The 20,903-nt window shown below is 43.0% G+C and overlaps 1 protein-coding gene and 1 long non-coding RNA gene across 5 annotated transcripts in view; one reads left to right on the top strand and one right to left on the bottom strand.

The window, feature by feature from the left end:
• LOC144369022 (small ribosomal subunit protein uS5m-like) overlaps positions 1-20,903 on the top strand; it is a 55,781-nt gene that overhangs the window by 13,384 nt on the left and 21,494 nt on the right. The gene's annotated exons all lie outside the window — the stretch shown is intronic.
• LOC144369017 (uncharacterized) lies at positions 7,026-20,343 on the bottom strand. Its single transcript, XR_013428429.1, has 2 exons — positions 12,815-20,343; positions 7,026-9,817 (listed from the first exon to the last, which is right to left on the bottom strand). It is a non-coding gene; the product is annotated as an uncharacterized LOC144369017 (long non-coding RNA).

Below are 20,903 nucleotides of genomic sequence, written 5' to 3'. Positions count from 1 at the left end.
TCTCTGTCTTATTTGCAGCATGTCTTCACTGGAATGAGTAGTCATTTGGCATTCTGTTGTACTTAAAATTTCATGAGATTCTACTCCTACTTGGTAGGTTCTGTGAAAGTGTCTCGGCCTGAATGCATTTTACATCCCAAAATATGGCTTGTCTTTTCTCCTAAACCTATCAGGGCAATCAGAGCAGCCAAGGAGTACTATAAATTCAGGCACAAAATGGCCAGATAGACTGGGATCACTGTATATCTTTCTAGAACCTTCTTTCATGCTCTGGCTTCCCTGAGGGAAAGTGTGGAGACTCTGTGATCCAGATTTGTTAGCAAGTAGTTTTCTTGGGAGGTGAGTCTAGAAAACTCCAGGTGGGAACAGGAAGTGATTAGGAACTGGAAGACAGGGTGTACCAGCCAGTTGTTGCCACTGAGTGACTAAGCACAATCCTGATAAGGAGTACTGGGGGTCCATGTAGATCATGCTACTAGTAGAAGCCCTCCTAAGGGTGAGAGAGCTGGGGTGTTCTCCACCCACTCCTGTCAGCCATGACGGGAAGATGTTGCTGGCCTTCACTGTAGGCAAATGGGCCATGGTGTTGGGGGCTGGAGGTCAGCTGGGGTATGAAGAAATGGCATAGTGCTGAACAATGTCATCCAGCTTTGAATCCCCAGACTGGGATCTTTAGCAGGGCAAGGTCAGAGACTGTGCTCAGTGCAGCGTCTACTTCTCAGCATAGTGCCAGGCACACAGCAGAGCTTCATCAATACCCGTGGAATTCTCTTGCTCGCCCCAGCCCTTCTCTAGGCCTCTCAGCTGGGCTCTGTCTGCTGATCCTGGCTGTTCTACTATATTCAGCTCTTGCTTCTTCGTATTTCGCTTTCCTGAATTATGTCCTCTTTTTCCACACTCCTGTGGTCACTCTTTCTCTACACTCCTGTGGTCCCAAATGGCTGTGTGGCAGGGCTGTGGCAGAGAGATCTCATTACTACCAGAGATGGAGTTTTTAAGCCAAATAAGACACGTGCTCTGCTGCTAAGGATGGTCTTCAGCATAACGTGAGGTAGAAGGTTTGAAATTAGGATTGTCCTCCCAATCTTAAGGCATGTAATCCCTGTGTGCAGACCAGGAAGTTCCCTGGGAAGAAAGGCAGGTATGGGTTTGGAATCAGAGACCAGCATGAGAAGAACACTTTTACTGCTTACTGGACAATGACCTTGGGCATGTTCTGTAACCTCTTGGGACCTCAGTGTTTGCATATCTGAAATGGGGATAGTTGTATGACTGACTTCAGGAGGTGGGTAGAGAGAATCCTAGAAGTAGAGGAAGAAAACACACAGCGTCTGTGAAGCTCCCCGCCCCCACCTTTAGTCTTTCCATGATTTTCTAAGCGTGTGTTGATTGACTGTTGGTTACAGCATGCCTTTAGATCTACCTGAGGGCCCGTCTAATTTTGCCCAGTTGCCACATTTGCAAGGACACCTTCTAATAGAATCGGATCTAGGAAGCTGGGGTCCCTTTGCAGAACATACAGGATCCACAGCAAATTCAAGCCCCTGAGACAGAGGGCTTCTGCTGTTGTCCTCATGTCCTCATGGGCACTGCAATGCCTTTCTCCACTGATGTTCATTGAGAGCCTGGTCCAGGCCAGGCAGGGCTCCCTCAACACAGGTGACTTTCCCCCTCCCCTCGAGTCATTTGACAATGCCTAGAGACCTTTTGAGTTATCACAAGTCTGGGGTGCTGGTGCAAAACTCAGGTAGAGGCCATGGGTGCTGCTGAATGTCTACACTGCATGAGGAAGACCTCTACAGACTAAGAAGGATATGGCCTGATGGGCCAAGGGCGCCAAGATGAGGAACCCAGTGTGGAGTACAAGCACATGAGCTTGGGTGTGTTCAGGTATGGCCTCGGGGCTTGTTTCAAATGTGGCTTCTGTCAGTGCAAAACTCCAGCACATCTGAGTGGCAGCGTTTCTGACAAGCTCTGAACAGCAGTGTATTCTGAAATTTTTTTGTATACATATAATTTTACCCATTTTCACAATTATTTGATAGGTGTCATGAATGTTTTAATTGTTAGAATTTGTGTGTGTGTGTGTGTGTGTGTATGAGGTTTGGAAACAGGGCATAAAATTGGCCTTCTTCATGGGCCATATTAGTATACACAACTGCTAACAGATGCTTAGCAGTAATTATAAGTCACATTTCCTTCCTTTAATCTTTCCATGAAGATGTGCCTTTTATGTGTAAAAACAAGTGTTTTCAAAATTTTCTCTCTGGACAGATCTTTGGGCTCAGGTGTCAGTGTTCCAAACTGTGCCAGAAAACACCAAATCTGATTTTACAGGCTGGGCTGTCCTTAGCTCTGGCCTCCAAATTCATTCCCCTTCCTGGCTGAACAACCCATGAGACTTGCCAGAAAGGAAGAGCCATGGAAGATTTTAAGGAGGACAGCCACAGGATCCTCTTTGCTCCTAGCCTCTTGAGAAAATAATAAAAACAATCACATCAAGCAAACACATGGTCTAGAACCTTCTTCTGTAAATAATTAGTATTTACCATATTGATATGTGTGCCATGGTCCAAATTGTATTTCAGAGAGAGAGAGAGAAAGAGAGAGAGAGAGAGAGAGAGAGAGAGAGAGAGAGAGAGAGAGAGAGAGAGAGAGAGAGAGAATGTGTGTGTGTGGTTGATTCTGAAGAATCAAAGCCAGAGAACAGAGATAATTCTATTAGCTGCATCTGGATAGCACTTGGCCTCCTTTCCTAGCAGGGAAGGACCTGAAGTCAATGGCAGAGCTTGTTCATGGTGTAGCCAAGTTGTCTCTGCAGCATTTTCAATGCTAGAGCATCTGTTCTGAGAATTTTAGTATAGCACCTAATTTTTTTATCTTTGCAGGAACTTGCAGATGTGGGTGTTGAATGAGGGGTATCCATCAGAGGAGAAAAGTTCTTGTTTTGGAGATGGGGAATGTCTAAAGGCTTGTTAGAATGAGTGGAATGAGGTCACTTAAGACTTCAATGAGAGATAGCAAAAGCAGGGGTAGGGGATGGGGTTATGGCTCAGAGGTAGAGCACTCACCTCACATGTGCAAGGCCCTGGGTTCAATCTTCAGCACCACATAAATAAATAAATAAATAAATAAATAAAGTTATTAAAAAGAAAGGCAGGGGTGAGGGTGGATATACAACAAGCCTCTGAGATGTTCTTTCCATGTCAGGAGGTAGCAGGACATTGGAGCAATGCCTGTGCATCCACTGCTCAGTTCCATCTTGGGGGCAGACCCAGCACTGCAAGCTGATGAGGAACAGGACATAGGAAAGCCATTTACTGCAGATGACACGATTGAGCATCTGGCTCATCCCAGAGGATGGGGGGAGGCAGATGCAAGCCAGGCTTGGAGGACCCCATGGAGTACCACCAGGTGACCAACAGCCAGTTCAAAACTCTATTGTTCCTTAGAAAACTTGGATTAGAACCACCATTTGGCCCAACTACCCCACTCCTCGGTCTATATCCAAAGGACTTAATATCAGCATACTGTAGAAAGGCAGCCACATCAATGTTTATAGCAACTCAATTCACTATAGCTAAACTGTGGAAGCAACCTAGATGTTCTGCTGTGGATACAAAAATATTATCCTATATAAACACAATGGACTAATGTTCAGCATTAAAAGAAAATATAATGATACCATTTGCAGGTAAATGAATGGAGACTATCATGCTAAGTGAAGTAAGCCAATCCCATAAACCCAGAGGCTGAATGTTCTCTCTTAAGAACTAGATGCTGATCCAAAATGGGGGGGAATGTGAGAAATGGAGAAATTTTGATCAAATGGGAGGGAGGAGAGGGAAGGATGTATGGGGCAGGATAGATGGTGGAATGAGATGGACATTATTCCCCCAGGTACATGGATGAGTAACATAGGGTGCAATGCTACATCATGTCCAATTAGGTAAATGAAATTTGTGTTGCAATAGTGTACAGTGAATCCAAATGCATTCTTCCCGGGGTCCTGCCCTAGTGGGGTCCAGGGAATCCTGAACGATGAGTGGCATCGGCGAAAAGATGAGACAGGAGTCGTTCCATTGGAGCAATCTCCAGAGAGAGATGCAGCTTTCTCTGGGTCATCTTTTATTACAATTTTTCTCATCATTATAGATTCAGAATACGTCATTGATTATATAATTTAAAACTTTGCCGAGACATGACATTTCCTTAACCATGATTGGGGGTACAAAAAAATGTAACATTAATTTACATTTTTCCAGGATATGACCTTCAGTTGTGTAATTATTAAAAGTACAGAATCATTAATAAAATACGTCACTAATTTACATTTTTCAGATTTTCCCAGGATTTACTATTTTTCCCGAGATATGTTATATTCTTATTAACTAATGCCAAGCTACGTAACCAGACTCTAAGTCTCCTAACCAATCATTAACCTAAAGTACACTTGTACTTTATTTCTAATCTAAAATTCCCATCTAAAAAAGTCCCTTTAAATCTTATATTTAAAATATCCTAAAGTTTATGAAGCATATGTGAGGCCCTAGGTTTCATCCCCAGTATCAAAACAAATAAAATAAAAATCCCAAAGCCATATACCCTTTGAAAGATGGAGGTGTGGATGTGGCAAGCGGTCATCAGGGGTCACCCCTTATTACACATCAGAGAATTCATACTGGAGAGAACCTTGGGGTATGTGTGTCGGGGGTGGAGCCATCCCTTCAGAAGCCAGAGAGCTCCCCCTGCTGGTTACAACCCTGGAATGTGGACCATGTGGGGAGCCTCTGCTGGCTCTTCTGCTCTTTGTTATACTGGATAATTTGTAGAACAGTCACCTTTTAGGCAAGTGGGTCTATCAAGCTCCTAGTCTACCATGCTAGAAGTTAGTATTATTAAGATTTTTGTTTTGAGATGGGATCCTGCTGTTTTGCCCATGCTGGTCTTGAATTCCAGCAATCCTCCTGCCTCAGTGTGTGGGACTACAGGTGCATGCCATTGTGCCTAACTCTAGAGCAACTCTTTGAATTTGGTAAAACTGAGAAAACACACTAGTATAACTCAGAACTCAACATACATCAATTCTTCACCCCAGAGAAAAACCCTGGGAGCTGAAGGAATGTGAGGAAAATTCCTTTCAGATTTGAAATCCACCACATGAGCTGAAAGGAAGCTGAAAATGGCCTGCCCGGTGCCTTCTACCTGCAGAGGCCAGTGTTTAACTGTGCCTGTCCTTGGTCACCACATCCTGTGGATCACGGGGACTGGTGTCACAGGTGCCAGAGTGACAAGGCTGAGCAGGTGGACAGCCATCAGTGACCTAGCCCAGCCATGATTAGGCTAAGGAGATGGATCTTTAGAGAGCATTGCCCTGCAGACCTTCCTGGGCTGGCCTCCTCCCGTGGGTTCAGCTGTAGTTTGGGGATGAGACTGAAGGCCCTTGACATAGGACACCCTTTGTCCTTGTTTCTCTGTAGCACATTACCTTCTCTGTGAGGCCACAAGTAGTCTGTATCTGAGCAAGAAGCAATTTCCATTGCAACTGCATGCTACTAGATTTGGAATTTTTGGAATGAAATCTTCTTTTAAGATGAAAACCACTAAAATATGGCTGTCATAAAAAATAAAAACCTCAAAAACATTATTCTAAATGAAAGACGGCAGATATCAGAGTCCATATTATATGGTTTTATCCTTAGGAAATGTCCAGAAAAGGACATTTTTCAGAGACAAATGAGATTTAGTGGTGTCCTGAGAATGGCAAATGAGAGTGACCACAATGTTATGGGGACGGGGGGGGGGTTCTAAAACTGAATTACGGAGATGATTCAATGTTTTGGTAAATTACTAAATCTCTAAAGTGTGGAGAGCCACAATGAATGACCACACCTTCCAGAGGTTCTCTGGTCTTGTGATAACCATTTAAGTAATTTTCTGTTCATCATCTCACCACTCTTATCAGTTGCTGAAGGTCATGTCTCATGCTTCCTCTGAGAAGGGAGCTTCCAGTGGGTTCTCACCAGTTGGGAGTTACTTTGAAAAAAGAATTTGACTTTCTCACGTTTTCTCAGTGCACCTGGCTGATTTCATATTTTTGTACTAGTTGAAAAGCTTTCCTTCTAGAAAACTGCCAATTAAACTTTTCCTTAGAAAAATGTAATGGTGCCTCCTGTTTTTCAAATTCAGAAATAGATTAGCATAGTTTCATCTTTAGGATAGTGTGGTGTGTTTTTGTGTGTGTGTAATAGAAATTGAGTGCTTTTAGATTTTGCACTGTAATAGTTTCTGATGCCAACTGCTCAGAATTGGGATAAACTTCATGGGTTAAAAACATGGTAGTTTACAAGGCTGACCTCACAGATTGAGGAGTCCCCAGACCACCTTCACTTCTGAGAGCTGGCTACAAATTCAGGGCTCCCCACTACCCCTGTATGTTAGATAACTCACTAGAATGATTCTCAGAACTCAGGACAAAGGGCTATGTTTTTGTTGCTTGTTTTTGGTACCAGGGATTGAACCCAGGTGTGCTTAACCACTGAGTCACATCCCCAACCCAATTCTTTTTTATTTTTCATCAGAGACAGGATCTCTCTAAGCTGCTTAGGGCCTTTCTAAGATGCTGAGTCTGCCTTTGAACTTGAGAACCTCCTTCCTCAGCCTCTGGAGTCACTGGATCATGGATATGCACCACCATACAATATTACATTGTCATCATAAATTTAATGATAGCTAAAAGAGACCCAGTAGTACCAGCCTAAGGAAGAGATGTAAATTGTGCAAGGTCTAGGAACTTCCAAATGCAAAGCTCCTGTCATTTCCCAGGAGCACATTAGGCTACCTGCACACTTATGTGTGACAATACACAGAGTACTGCCAACCAGGGAGGCTCACCTGAGCATCAGTGTCCAGGGTTTTAATTGGACTTTCATTACACAGATATAGTGGATTCTATCCTTGACCCCTCAGTTGAACCCAGTCACTGTCACGACCCCCTTGCCCGCAAGGAAGACGCGACTCAGGAATCTTCTTTCAGCAGTTTATTCAGGCCCCTGATATTCTTCTAATGATTCTTCTACTACCCGGAATAATAATTGGATGCCCCTCCCAGCCTTAATAAAGCACCTCGAACCCCAATGCAAAGCTGCCACGTGTACCCTTCTCACAGGGTGCTAGAAAATGACACGCCAACTTTCTCTGATAAGGAGCTGGGAACACGCCAACTCTCTTTGATATGGAGTTGTCCTTCACAGACCACAACGGAGCCAGCGCCATCATGTAATGGCGACCACAGTCCACAGGAACGGCTCACCACAGCTCCCCCTTTTTGTTTCACTAAGACAATACAGGCGAGAGTAGAGGTCCTATCCCACTGTGCAAAAGTGGCTGCATAGTATGGGCCAGCCCCAGGGGGCGCCTTCCCCAGACCTGACACCATATCAGCCGACGCCTTTTTTCGTGGGGCGGGGCGGAGACACGTCAAACCCGCATGCAATAGGACATGCTCCCCTTGAGGTCCCTCTTCTCAATGGATCACTCAAGTGCAGTGCCTTGCCTCGCATCCTGTATCGTGACGATGGTGAGTAAGAGGGAATAGCTGAGGTTGAACTGTGGCCATGCAGAGGTACAACTACAAACAAGTTGGCAGCACCCTGAAAGAAAGGCACGGACTTTAAAGTGATAGATAAAGACCAGTGTGGAAACCCTTCTGCGTGCAATGGCAACAAGACCCGCAGAGTGCAAGGGCTTTCCAGCACTAAGAGAAAGACAAAAGAAGGACATGTCGTACCCAGTGCAATGTTATAATAACTTGGGGTGCAACGACCATGTCAAAGGCACTAGTGTAGAAACCCATCTGCGTGCAATGGTAGCAAGACCGGCAGAGTGCAAGGGCTTTCTGACACTAAGAGAATAACGAGGAAAGACATGTCAATCCCAGTGCAATGTTATAATAACTTGGGGTGCAATGACCATGTCAAAAGTTTAGTGCTTAAGATGCGCAAGCCAGACCTGTGGCGAGTTGCCAGTTTCTAAAGCAGCAAGAGCTTGTATGATCATAGCCTTATCTTGAGCACTGCGGGCCTTAAGGCGACAGAGAAACCACAAACAGAGGAACATACCAAAACAACACAGTGCACCAAAAATGCCTACTCCCACCCACTCTTTAAAAAAGGAAAAAGCAGAAGATATCCAATTGGTGAATTGACCCAGAGTCACGGGATCGACACGGGTACTATTCAAGACAGCTATCTGGGTTAGTTGAGACTGGATCATGTCTTCCGCTTCCATGGACCAATTCCCGGCCAGATATCCACCAATGATGTGGGAAGCATTCCTGGAATCATTAAATCTGACAGAGGTTATACATAAATGTGCACGTTGGTCAATGCAGCCTAAAAGTACTAGGTCAGCCAATTCTTCTACCTGAGCTTGAAGAAAATCTATTCTTTGGTTGGTAGCTAAAATCCCTGACAAAATATGTTGATTAATTGCATTTTGCGATTCAAGTATAGTGGACGTTTGTTGAACAACTTGATTAATAGTGGCAGCAGTTTGTACTTGACTGGCCATGGCTACTCCGGCCGTAACTGCTGCAGCAGCAGATGCCGCCATGGCTGTCACTATAGCTGCTGTGATTCCAAAATCTCTGCGGACTCTAAGTAGCTCTACAATAGGAAATTTATCTGGATCCGCAGTGACTGGGATTGGGACAAAAGTTGGAATTTTCATAATTACTGCTACAGTCCAAGAACCATTCCAACACTCAGATAAGAAACAGGTAATAATAGAACAATCCAGCATCCCCGATGAGGTGTGATTAGCTAAAAGGAACAGGAACGGGGATTGGATACAGACCATTGCAGGAGGCAATGTGGCATAATGTAACAGAGAGTTGAACGAAACAGATGTAAGCCTATTACCTCGTTCACTCTCCTTAGTAGTGCCAGAAACATTAGCCAGCCAACTTTTGGCTCCTAGTAATTGAGCCAATGCGGAAATATCGGCTGAAGCCCCCTTCTCATTGGAAATTAGCCATTGAAACCAGGACCAACCTGTTCCTGTAGAGGAGTTGGCATTGTTGTTAAAGTTATAAACATATCTCTTCAGAGGGGGGGAAAAGGAGAAACCTTTAGCAACTTGATATTTCTCCCAAGAATGATCCTGACAAGGCGTAAATGTCGGGGGAAAACCAAAATTAGGGGTACAGTAGGGAGAGGCCTTGAAATGAGTGGCATAGCAAGTACTATTAGAAGAAGGAGGCATTGGGATTAATACCTCGGAGATAATAGCTAAAGTAGTTATGTTTAAAACAGAGCTAGTTGTGGGGGTCCCTGAGCCTGATTGCTTCCCTGAAACTACTTGGCTCAATACAGCACTGAGAATACTCCCTGAGACTCGACTGGACCGCAATGGGTCCTCCCAGTTAGTCAAATTTTTGGTCTTAAGGCTAATACAATTAGTGTTCCCAAGACTGAAACAAAAAACTCCTGTGAGATTAACTTGAGACTGATTAAAAATATTTTCCATGTCCCCTCTAGGAGAGGTACAAGGAGCAGACATCTCACATGAGGTAGAAAAAAGAGTGGGGAGGACACTAGAATTACTATGAACTGGCATTGGCATTGGCCATGCCCGTGCCACTGCCCACCACTGCATTGGTGCCATCTGTACCGTTGGCACCAGCATCAGAGCCAGAGCACTCATCAGAATGAAGCTCCTCATCATGGGGCTGTTGTGGCACCTCCTGCTGCTGGTTAGTAGATCTCGAGACTCTTCTTGTCAGGCGTTCAGGGATCCACAGCGGCTCCGTGCGATCCTGGGGAAAAACACATACAGATCCTCGTGCCCATGTCAGCACGGGGTCAGGGCTGTTCCATTGGCCCGTAAGAACATCCTTCCACTTAACATAGCCAGTAACAGAGGGCTGAGGGGACACATGTCTATCGGCCGCAAAGCGGCCATGAATATCCAAATTCAAAAAATTAATGGTAAAAAGAGCTAAGGACAGGCGTTCTTTAGGAGTGTGGTCAACTCCTATTCCCCCTTTTGTTTTTCTAAGGTTTCTTTTAAGGTGCGGTGGGCACGTTCAACAATGCCTTGCCCTTGAGGATTGTAAGGCAACCCATGAGCAAGTTGTACTCCCATAGTAGAACAAAAAGATGTAAACTGTCTGCCAGTATAAGCAGGTCCATTATCAGTCTTAAGGGATGCAGGTGCACCCCATGCTGCCCATGCCTCTAAGCAATGAGTAATAACATTATGTGCCTTTTCTCCCGATAAAGCAGAAGCATGAATAATTCCAGAGTATGTGTCAATAGAAACATGTACATATTTGAGGTTACCAAAGTCAGGCACGTGAGTTACGTCCATTTGCCAGACGACCAATGGCTTCAATCCTCGTGGGTTTACACCATAAGTAGGAGGATGAAGAAATGTGACACAATGGGGACATTGTAATACTATCTGACGAGCATCTGCTCTGGAGATGGAAAAACGTCTGCGCAGTGTCATAGCATTGACATGAAAGTTGTGGTGAAACAATTTAGCTTCTTCTAAGGAGGAGGCCAAGCATACCAACTGGCTTCTAGTTGCCGAGTCAGCACAGGCATTACCCTGTGATAACGGGCCAGGAAGAGAGGTGTGAGCCCGAATGTGCATTGGATAGAAGGGGGCAGTACGGCTACGGATAAGCTGTTGAAGCTGATTAAAGTAAGCAGACACAGCATGGGTGTCACTAATAGCTCCTACAGCCTCCAGAATTTTGAGCGCCTGCACCACATAGATGGAGTCCGAAATGAGATTGAACGGAAAAGAACACTGTTTAAAAACTTTAATGACAATTTGTAGTTCTACCCATTGTGGATTTCCAGGAGCAAATTGATGCTGGACAGGGGGAGAGTCATTAATCACATAAGCTCCCATTTCAGACTTAGAGCCATCAGTAAAAATATTAACAGCCCCTGGAATTGGAGTGGGTGAAGTTACTTTAGGGAAAATGATAGGATGCTCTTTAACAAAATGGAGTAATGGATGAGAAGGGTAATGATTATCAATATGCCCTTGAAACGAGCAACACAGAATAGCCCAGTTGTCTAGAGTAGCACACAAAACATTAAGTTGAACTTTAGAATAGGGTATGATAAGAGAAGAAGGTGCTTGTCCAAAAAATTGAATGCTCTGTTGAATCCCTCTAAGTGCTAACGCTGCAACAGCATCAGGATAGTATTCTAAAGATTTTCCTGGGGATACATGTGGGTGGATCCATAGTAAAGGCCCATCTTGCCACAGTACTCCAGTAGGCTGCCGCATAGTGGCAAGCACACATAACTGGAAAGGTTTATCACTCTGGAGCCTGCATAGAGTAGCATGTTGTATAGCTTCTTCTACTTTTATAAGGGCCGCTCTGGCCTCTTTAGTGAGGGTACGAGGGGAAGTAAGATCTGGATCACCCTTAAGAATAGCATACAAAGGCTGGAGCACGATATTAGGAATATGTAAATAACCTCTTATCCAATTAATATCTCCCAACAGTTTTTGAAAATCATTTAAAGTTTGGAGATTTTGAGTTCTTATAGTAACTTTTTGTGGTTTTAACACGTCATTTCCAATCGTCGCTCCCAAATACCGAATAGAATCCCCTGTTTGAACCTTCTCAGGTGCAATATGTAATCCATACTGAGCTAACAACTTCACCAAGTCTTTATAGGCCTCATAAACTGACTGTTGTAATTTGGCTGCCAATAATACATCATCCATATAATGAATAATCTTAATGGAAGGATATTGTTGTCTGAGAGGTGCGAGTGCCTTCCCTACATACATCTGACAAATCGTAGGACTGTTAGACATTCCCTGTGGTAAAACGACCCACTCAAACCTTTGATCTGGTTCCTCGTGATTACACGAGGGAAGGGTGAAGGCAAAACGCTGTGAGTCTTTAGGATGTAAAGGAATAGAAAAGAAACAGTCTTTAATGTCAATAGCAATGATATGCCAGCCCTGAGGAACAGAGGAAAGCAGCAGCAGCCTGAAACACCCCCGCCATACGGAGGCGGATCGGGAGGCCGCCCGTTCTTGAGCCCTTGCTTATCTCTGTTCCCTGTACCTAAACTCCCTAACTGCCGAGACAGCGTCTCCAGCTCCTCCTCTTCATTATCTTCTACCTCTGACCCACTTTCGCATGGGGGCGTGCGCAGCACACTGAGATCTGGATACAGTCTCCTCCCGTTCTCCACGCCCCGCACACTCCCCTCTTCCTGAGACACTTCGCTCTCTGTTGTTTCTGATTTTTCTTCATGCAATTGTTCTAAAACCTCCTGCCCTTTAACAAGCGCTTCTTGGCATCGGCCATCCGTAAGACAACTACGGACCATCTTCCAGAGGGGTATCACCCCGCCCTCTAGCATGCCCTGCTCACGAGCAAAGTCAAGGTCTTTGCCTAATTTATCCCAGCTGGGTGTAGTGAGGCTGCCTGAAAATGCAAACCACGGTGCAGCTGTATCTACCCTCTGTAAAAATTTCTCTAAGGTACTGCGTTTCACCTCCAGTCCCTTGGAACGTAAAAGGCCATCGAGGGCTAGAAGGAGTGGACTTGAAGTCACAGCACCCATAACGCAACACAAGAAAACACAGAAATCGAAAGTGAAAGTACACAAAACAAAACGAACATACACAGAAAACAAAAACGAAAATACAGAGTGCAATTGCTATGAGATGTAACGCCCTCTCTTTTTACAGAGGAGCAGGTACCTTTTAATGCTCCCTCTTTATGTATAGAGGAGCCTCCGCTTTTTAACAGCGGGTCCCACCTTACCTGGGACTTACCGGCGCGCCTCCCTGACTGCTGAAAGTTCTGGTTCCTGGGTGTTTCTTTGTTTCTTTTCTCCCGGGTCTCGGCACCACTTGTCACGACCCCCTTGCCCGCAAGGAAGACGCGACTCAGGAATCTTCTTTCAGCAGTTTATTCAGGCCCCTGATATTCTTCTAATGATTCTTCTACTACCCGGAATAATAATTGGATGCCCCTCCCAGCCTTAATAAAGCACCTCGAACCCCAATGCAAAGCTGCCACGTGTACCCTTCTCACAGGGTGCTAGAAAATGACACGCCAACTTTCTCTGATAAGGAGCTGGGAACACGCCAACTCTCTTTGATATGGAGTTGTCCTTCACAGACCACAACGGAGCCAGCGCCATCATGTAATGGCGACCACAGTCCACAGGAACGGCTCACCACAAGTCACCAGCCCCCTTCCTTTCCCTAGAGGATGGACTGATACCACATGGCTCAAAGCCCCAACCCTCGAATCATTTGGTTGGTAATTCTGGCAAGGCCAGGCTGCCACTCTGCATATCATTCATGGTCCAAGGGCTCTCTTGTTGCTCAGGAAATTCCAAGGAACCAGCAACAAGGATCGGTCAAATACTTTATTACATAGCACCCACCTTAAAACAAATCAGTCAAAAATCCTTCTTCACTTATTATTCAACTAAACATGTACCGCAGTCTGTCTGGGCCAAATAACTGGGAGGTGACAAGCAACTTGAAGGTTGAAGCGGGAACTGCTTCATTTCGGGAAAACTCAGCGGGAACTGAGCTGGAACTCAAGATAGTGGGCACCCAAGGTAGTAAGAGCCACTTTATTGCAGAACCTCAGAGGTATACATACCTAACTGATTACACACAGCTCGACTCAATTAGCATTATCTAGATACAACAGTCAGCCAATAAGGAATCCCCACCAACTTAATGGCTTGGTGGCGTTGTCTTACAAACCACTCCTCCTGGTAAACTGCCAGGCGCCATCTTGATTTGCGGTCCCCAACAAATATGTAACAAACATGAAGATTACAGACATTCCTCAATAAACAACTGCAGTGTATCACTCCTGCTTACAGACTCCCTGTTGAGGAGACTGGAAACCAAAGTCTTTGTCTAACACAGCAGGAGTGAGCTCAGCTACAATTACTAAGGAAGAAGAGGGGGACAGGAATCTGTGCCAAATACTCCAAGACATTTGGAGGTCACCTCAATGACCTTCTCTGGGACTTGGTTTTCTTCTCTAGAAGAGGAAGGGCTTTGCCCATGTGGAAATAAAGGCCTTTCAAATAAGAGCAGTCAGAGATGATTCAGAGGTTCCTATAACCAAGTCATCAGCCACCTCCACCTGCAGCAGACATCCAAATGCATGCAGGGAGTGAGACACCTTTACAATGGAAAAAAATAATAATAAAAGGAAGCTCAGGTGTGCCCCAGGTTGACAGCTGTGGGCGTGGAAAACTGGGCTGACCTAGCTGGGAGCAGGACATCTCATGTGGCTGCTTCAGGGAGATATGTGACTTTCCATGGTTGGTCCTGAGTTGGTAGTGGGGGCAAAAGACAGAGGAGCTGCAGTGATTGACCAAGTTCAGGCCATGTCTGAGATGACTGCTGCACACGTCACCTTCTGGCTTCCAGGATGGTTGCTGAAGAAGTGTGAGCCAGACCTGTGGCTCAGTGGTGTGGCTATCTTCCGCTTGTGTGCTTATGGATCCCCCTTCTGCTCATTCTCTTGCTGGAGAGAGGCTGGCCAATTCAGGGACCACTAGAGATGCTATCTTCACCACGTGGGGAATGTTCCATTGTTCATGTACACCATAGCACATGATCTTGTTATATCATCTTCATAATATCTGATAAGAAATGGTAGCCGTGCAGAAGAATGGAGCAAATTGTTCTCTTTAATGTGATGTCTAGCCTGTTCATTGATCCAAGTTCAGAAAGAAGCGCAGATGCCACCACGTCAAGCCAATGAGAAATCCAGAGCAATGCAGCAGCCCATCACTTCCTGTGCCAACGCACAGACACAGATCTGTATCCCAGGGAGAGCTGCTGTCAATAACTTATTCCAGAGTTAGTGATACTTTTGTTAGTGGTTCCTTGAAAGGTCCTTTGCAAGGAGGTTCAACCTTTCCCCTGTGACTCTTAATAGACAAAATCTTGTGGTTTAATGTAACAAAGAGGGTCTTTAGGAAGATGCTGTGGGAAGGATCTAGACCCAAGTCCTTTGCAGTACTTTTCCATGCCTGAGAATAGCAGTGTAGATTTATCATTGGAGGCAAAACTCCTAAGTAAGTGGGCCTTACTGTACCAGTTCTCAGGGGAAGAACTGATGTGTCCCAAGTGAGTGAATCTTATGGCCATAAGGAATTCTGTGAGTAAAACCTTTAGCTAGGAGTTCAAGGGTTTCTGAAAAATTTGCTCATTTTAATTTAAGAATAATGTTGGTTCTTTCAAGCTTTCTGGGAGATTATGTATGGTAAAAACAGTGTCATTTTTAAACATGGGGTAATGCCTTATGGAGTTCTAATGATTCCTGTAAAATATGTGCCTTGATCACTTGATATGAAAGTTAGGAGCCTCAGGTTGGGGGAAAAAAACCAAGCAGCTGCTAGTGGTTGTAAGGACTGTGCATGTTTAGCAAGGAAATGCTTTAGCTCATCCTGAAAACAGATATACATTGGTGCGTACATATTGCAACTCTTTAAGAATGGAAGCTGGGTAAGACCCACCTGAAGGTGTGCAGGGTGGCCCCAGAGGCTTTGGCTCCTGGCCATGCCCCACCTCTACAAGATTTCCAGAATTATGCTGACAGGTGATCCATAATCTGAAAATAACCTGTTAAAAAGCTCCCTTTTAAAAGCTCCTTCTCCAATACTAATTTAAGATAGTGACCAAGTTGTCTGTATTATGATGGGCAACTACATGGAGAAATTTAGATAATATCCATCTGAAATAATCTGATACCAGAAAGCAGCCATTTTGGGACCACTAGAGATTATCCAAGTGAAGGTTATAATTTTTAATATTATTCTTTTTTCAGAACCAGGGTCTTCACGTTGATAATGTGTAAAACTCTCTTTGAATCACTCTAGATTTACTCTTTGGGGTCCATTTAGGAGCATAACTTTGGCTGAGGCTGCTACTTTGGCATAACTGCTTGCTAGAGCATTTCCTTTCACAATCATGGTGCCATATCTCATTCTGACTTTGCATGGGCCACAGCCCTGATGACAGCCGCTCCTCTAAGAAGAAGGAAGCTGCATCTACATGTTCCTTAATTTGTTCATTTTTATGGAGGTTCTAGCAGAGGTTAGGAAACCCTCCTTGTTTTCAAAGCATCCTAAAGTCACATGATGCTGCCACGCAAACCTACTCTCAGTGCACATGAGTTGACAAACTCTGTGTAGTAAATGCAGTACATTTTGCCATCTGGTCTGACATTCTCTCAGGTCGACTATATTCTAAAGAGAATTCAAATTAGTGATCATGTATTCTGCTTGATAACCTCCAGTTTCAGTTCTGAGAGAGGATTCATCAACAAATAATAAGACAGGTTTCTTAATTGGAACTTCTAATAAATCCAAGTGAGCTACAGAGATTCTGTGATTAAGGAAAGACAACTGTGAGTGTCCCCTTCTGTTAAAAGCTAGAGAATGTCAGGATCCAGAGCACTAGAGTGGTAAAAAGAAATGTGAGAGGGAGAGAACAACACATGCCCTAAGAGGCTAATTAGCTACCTGAAAGTGAAAACCTCTTTGTTCACAGATGACATGATTTTGTACACAGAAAATCCTAAGTATCCACTAAAACCTATTAGAATACAAGAGTCCCACAACATTGCTAGAATCAAGATCAATATACAAAAATCACTACTACTTCTGTACATGCACAACGGGCAATCCAAAAATAAAATTGAGAAAACAATTCCATGTATAATGTCACCAGAAAGAACAAAATACTTAGGAATAAAATAAAAAAGGAAGTGCAACATTTATATTCTGAAAGCTAAACACACTGGTTGAAAGAAATTAAAGAAGTTATAAAAGAGAAGTGGAAAAACATCCCATGTTCATGGTCAGAAGACATGCTATTGTCAAGATGACTGATCTATACAGTAAAGCACTCTCTATCAGAATCCCAGCTGTATTATTTGCGGAAATTGACATGTTGATTCTAATATTTACATGGAATTGCTAGATATCAAGAATAGCCAAAATAACTTTTAAAAAGAAGAACACAGTAGAAAACCCCATACTTCACAACTTTGAAACCTACTACAAAGCAACAGCAGTTAAGATAGTGTGGTACAGATGTTGTAGATCAATGGAATAGAATCGAGAGCTCAGAAGTAAACCTACATGTCTATGGATGGCTAATTTTCAACAAGTGTGACAAGACCATTCAATAGGGAAAAAATAGTCTTTCCTTTCTTCTCCTTATCTTTTTCTTTCTTTTTTCCCTTCCCTTAACCAATGATGATGTAACACTTGGAGGGCCTATGCACAAGAATAAAGTTGGACCACATCTCGCCAATATGAACACAAAATAGATTAAAGACCTAAATGTAAGAACTCTTAGAAAAAAACATGGATCAAATCTTCACGACCTCAGATTTGACAGTAAATTCTTAGACATGACACCAAATGCATAAGCAATGGCAATAAAATAGAAAAACACAATTGAAACTCAAGTCTTTATGCTTCAAAGGATACTTATTAAGAAATGGAAATAAAACCTACAGAATGGAAGAAAATAATTACAAATCATGTACCAATAAGGGGCTTATATCCAAAATATTCAAAGAACCAATAAAACTGGATAATAAAAGACAATCAGATTAAAACAGTAATGCTTGAACTCCAAAACTATTGGCGAGAAATCAGAATCCTAAGCATTGCTGGTAGGACTGTAAAATATTGCAGCCACTTTGAAAAACAGTCTGGCAGAGTTACCATGTGACCTAGCAATTCTGCTCTTAGGTACATATCTAAAAGAACAAAAGCATGTTTACACAAAAGTTGTACATGCATGTTTATGGCAGCATTATTTATAATGGACGAAATGCAAAAGTAACCCAAATGTACATCAACTGACGAATGGATAAGATGTAGTATATCCAAGCAAACAGAATGTTACTCAGCCATAAAATGTAAGGAAGTACAGATACCTGCAACAAAAATGGGTAAACCGCAACAATGTTATACTAAGTGAAAGAAGCCAGCCACAATGGACCATGTGTGACTGCGTTGATAGGAATTTTCTAGAAGAGGCAAATCTATAGAGATAGAAAGTAGACTAGCTATTGCTTCAGGCTGGGGTAGCAGATGGGGATCAGGGGAGTGGCAGAGGGTATGGGGGTTTCTCTTTGGAGTGATGAATGTGATCTAAAATTGACAGTGATGATGTTGCACAGCTCTGGGAACACACTAAAAATGGCTCCAGGGCCATGTGGATGGCTGACCACACAATGACAGATGAGCTCAACAGTAGTTTATAAAAGGAAGATACAGAATGTCCCACTGGGCAACATGGGGATGCATGTGGGTGCAGAGTGGACTAGCAGTGGCTGTGGGAGGCACTTTTGTAGAAATGAGGATAAGGGGACCCCTGGCTCCTGGGGGAGGAAGTGACTAGCTTGTCTGAACACTTCTGCAAGCCGACTTCAACCTCACACATCTTACAAAAAGAAAACAAAACAAAATAAAATGGATTACAGACTTAAGTGTAAAGCCCCAAACTACAAAACTTTTATAAATTAACAGGAGACAAGCTTTAGACCATGAATTAGGGATATGGTTCTTAGACATGACACCAGAAGCACAATGCATGAAGGGAAATTAATAAACTGGACTATCAAAATAAAAACCTGTTGCTTGGTGAATGGCCAAGTGGCCTTGCTAAAAGAATGAAAGGACAAACTGTGGATTGTGAGAAAATATTCGCAAATTATCTATTTGAAAATGGAATCGCCTAGAATAAAGAAAGAAATGAACAGTAACTGAACAGTAAAAGAAATCATCAGGGTGGAGCTGTAGCTTAGTGGTTAAGCTCTTGCCTAGCATGTTTGTGGTCCTGAGTTCAATCCCCAGTACTGGGGGGAAAAGAAAAAAAGAAAGAAACAAACAAACAAATAATCCAACTAGAAAATGAGCAAAACATACAAACAGACATTTCACCAAAAAGGATATGCAGATAGATGGTTAAGAAAAAAACACAAGCACGGAAGGAGTTCAGTGTTATTAACTATTAGGGAAATATAAATTAAAGCCATAAGGAAATGTCACTATATACCCGCTAGAACAGCTTTTAAAAAGGTGATAATACTACATGCTAGTGAGCATGCAGAGAGCATCTATCTCTTACACGTTGCTGATGGGAATATAAAATGCTAAGACCACTTTGAAAAAACAGTTTGGCAGTTTTTTTTGTTTGTTGTTTGGTACCAGGGATTGAACCCATGGGTATTTAACCACTGAGTCATATCCTCAGCCCTTTTTTATATTTTATTTAGAGATAGGATCTCACCGAGTTGCTTAGGGCCTTGCTAAGTTGCTGAGCTGGCTTTGAACTCATAATCGTCCTGCCTCAGCCTCCCAAGCCACTGGGAGAACAGGCAGGTGTCACAGCACCCAGCTGGCAGTTTCTTTAAAAACAGAGCATATACCGACCATACATCTAGGAATCTTAGAACTTGGCATATTCCAGAGAAATGAAATCTTATGCCCATGCAGAAATAGGTATGGGGTTGGTATACACTTCAGAGAATTGAAAGCAGGGACTCAAAGACATGCTCATACACGCATGTTCATGGCAGCATTATTCACAATAGACAAAAGGTGGAAATAACCCAATTGTCCCTTGACAAGTGACTATATAAACACCACAGGGATGGAGTTATATATATGCAACAGCTGTATACATGACATATATATGGAGTTATATGTGTGTGCACACGCATGTGCATGCAAATGTTATTGATCTCTAAAGGTCGATTCTGCCAAATGCTACTGAAGCGAAATTAACCAGAAAAAGGAGAAATACTGTGTGACTCTACTTGTATGAGGTACTCAGAGTAGGCATACTTCTTAAGACATAAAGGGGTAAGGTAGGGCTGAGAGACAGGAAGGGGGAGTTAGCATTTGGTAAGTACAGTTTCAGTTTTTCAAAATGTAAAGAACTTTTCCCCCAGTGCTAGGGATTGAATCCAGGGGTGATCTACCACTGAGCGGTATCACTAGCTCTTTTTATTGTTTTTATTTCAAGATGGGGTCTCACTAAATTGCTAAGGCTGGCCTTGAATTTGTGATGCTCCTGCCTTAGCTTCCTAAGCAGCTGGGATTACAGGTGTGCGCCACCACATCCAGCACAGAGGAAATGAATACTATGAACAGAAGGTGATTATGATAGCACAACAATATGGATTTATTTAATACCACTGTTCTGCACACTTAAAATGGTAAAGATGGTAAAGTTTACATGTATTTGCTACAATTTTTAAAGTTTAAATGTCTAAAATATGTACATGAGTGTTTATGATAGCTTTGGTTGGAATAGGCCCAATAAGCCAAATATGCTAGAAAGGGCAAATGGTTAAACAAGTGGCAGTAATAATAAGTACTTAGTAATAAAAGTGAGAAACTATAAAACAACTTGAATAGACATCAACAGTCTAAAAGCCAACTCAAAACATCACACACTATGTGACTCCATTTATTTTTTTTATTTTTGTATTTGTTTCAGTTTAATCTTTAATGAAATACATATTTTATTTCAATTTCTTCTCTCTACATTTGAATGGTATCTATAAATAAATTTTATTCATCTTATGTCAACACATGAATTTCTTCTGTTGTGAGTAGGATGGTAGTAACTAAATGTTCTCAAGTTTAAAAAATTATAGATATGAAGAATAGATTGGTGGTTGCCATCTTCCAGATGGTGGGAGGGTGGATGAGTGTCTCTACAGATGAAAGGAGGGATCTTTGTGGAGACAGAAGTTTTGTACATTGATGGTGGTGGTGGTGGTTACATAAGTCTACTTACGCTACAATTGCATAGAACTCCACACACACACTTTCACA

This window comes from Ictidomys tridecemlineatus, chromosome 12 (genome assembly GCF_052094955.1).
Source record: "Ictidomys tridecemlineatus isolate mIctTri1 chromosome 12, mIctTri1.hap1, whole genome shotgun sequence".
Taxonomy (NCBI): Eukaryota; Metazoa; Chordata; class Mammalia; order Rodentia; family Sciuridae; genus Ictidomys; species Ictidomys tridecemlineatus.
The sequence above is the reverse complement of the archived record's forward strand: the minus strand, read 5'-3'. Positions and strand labels throughout refer to the sequence as shown.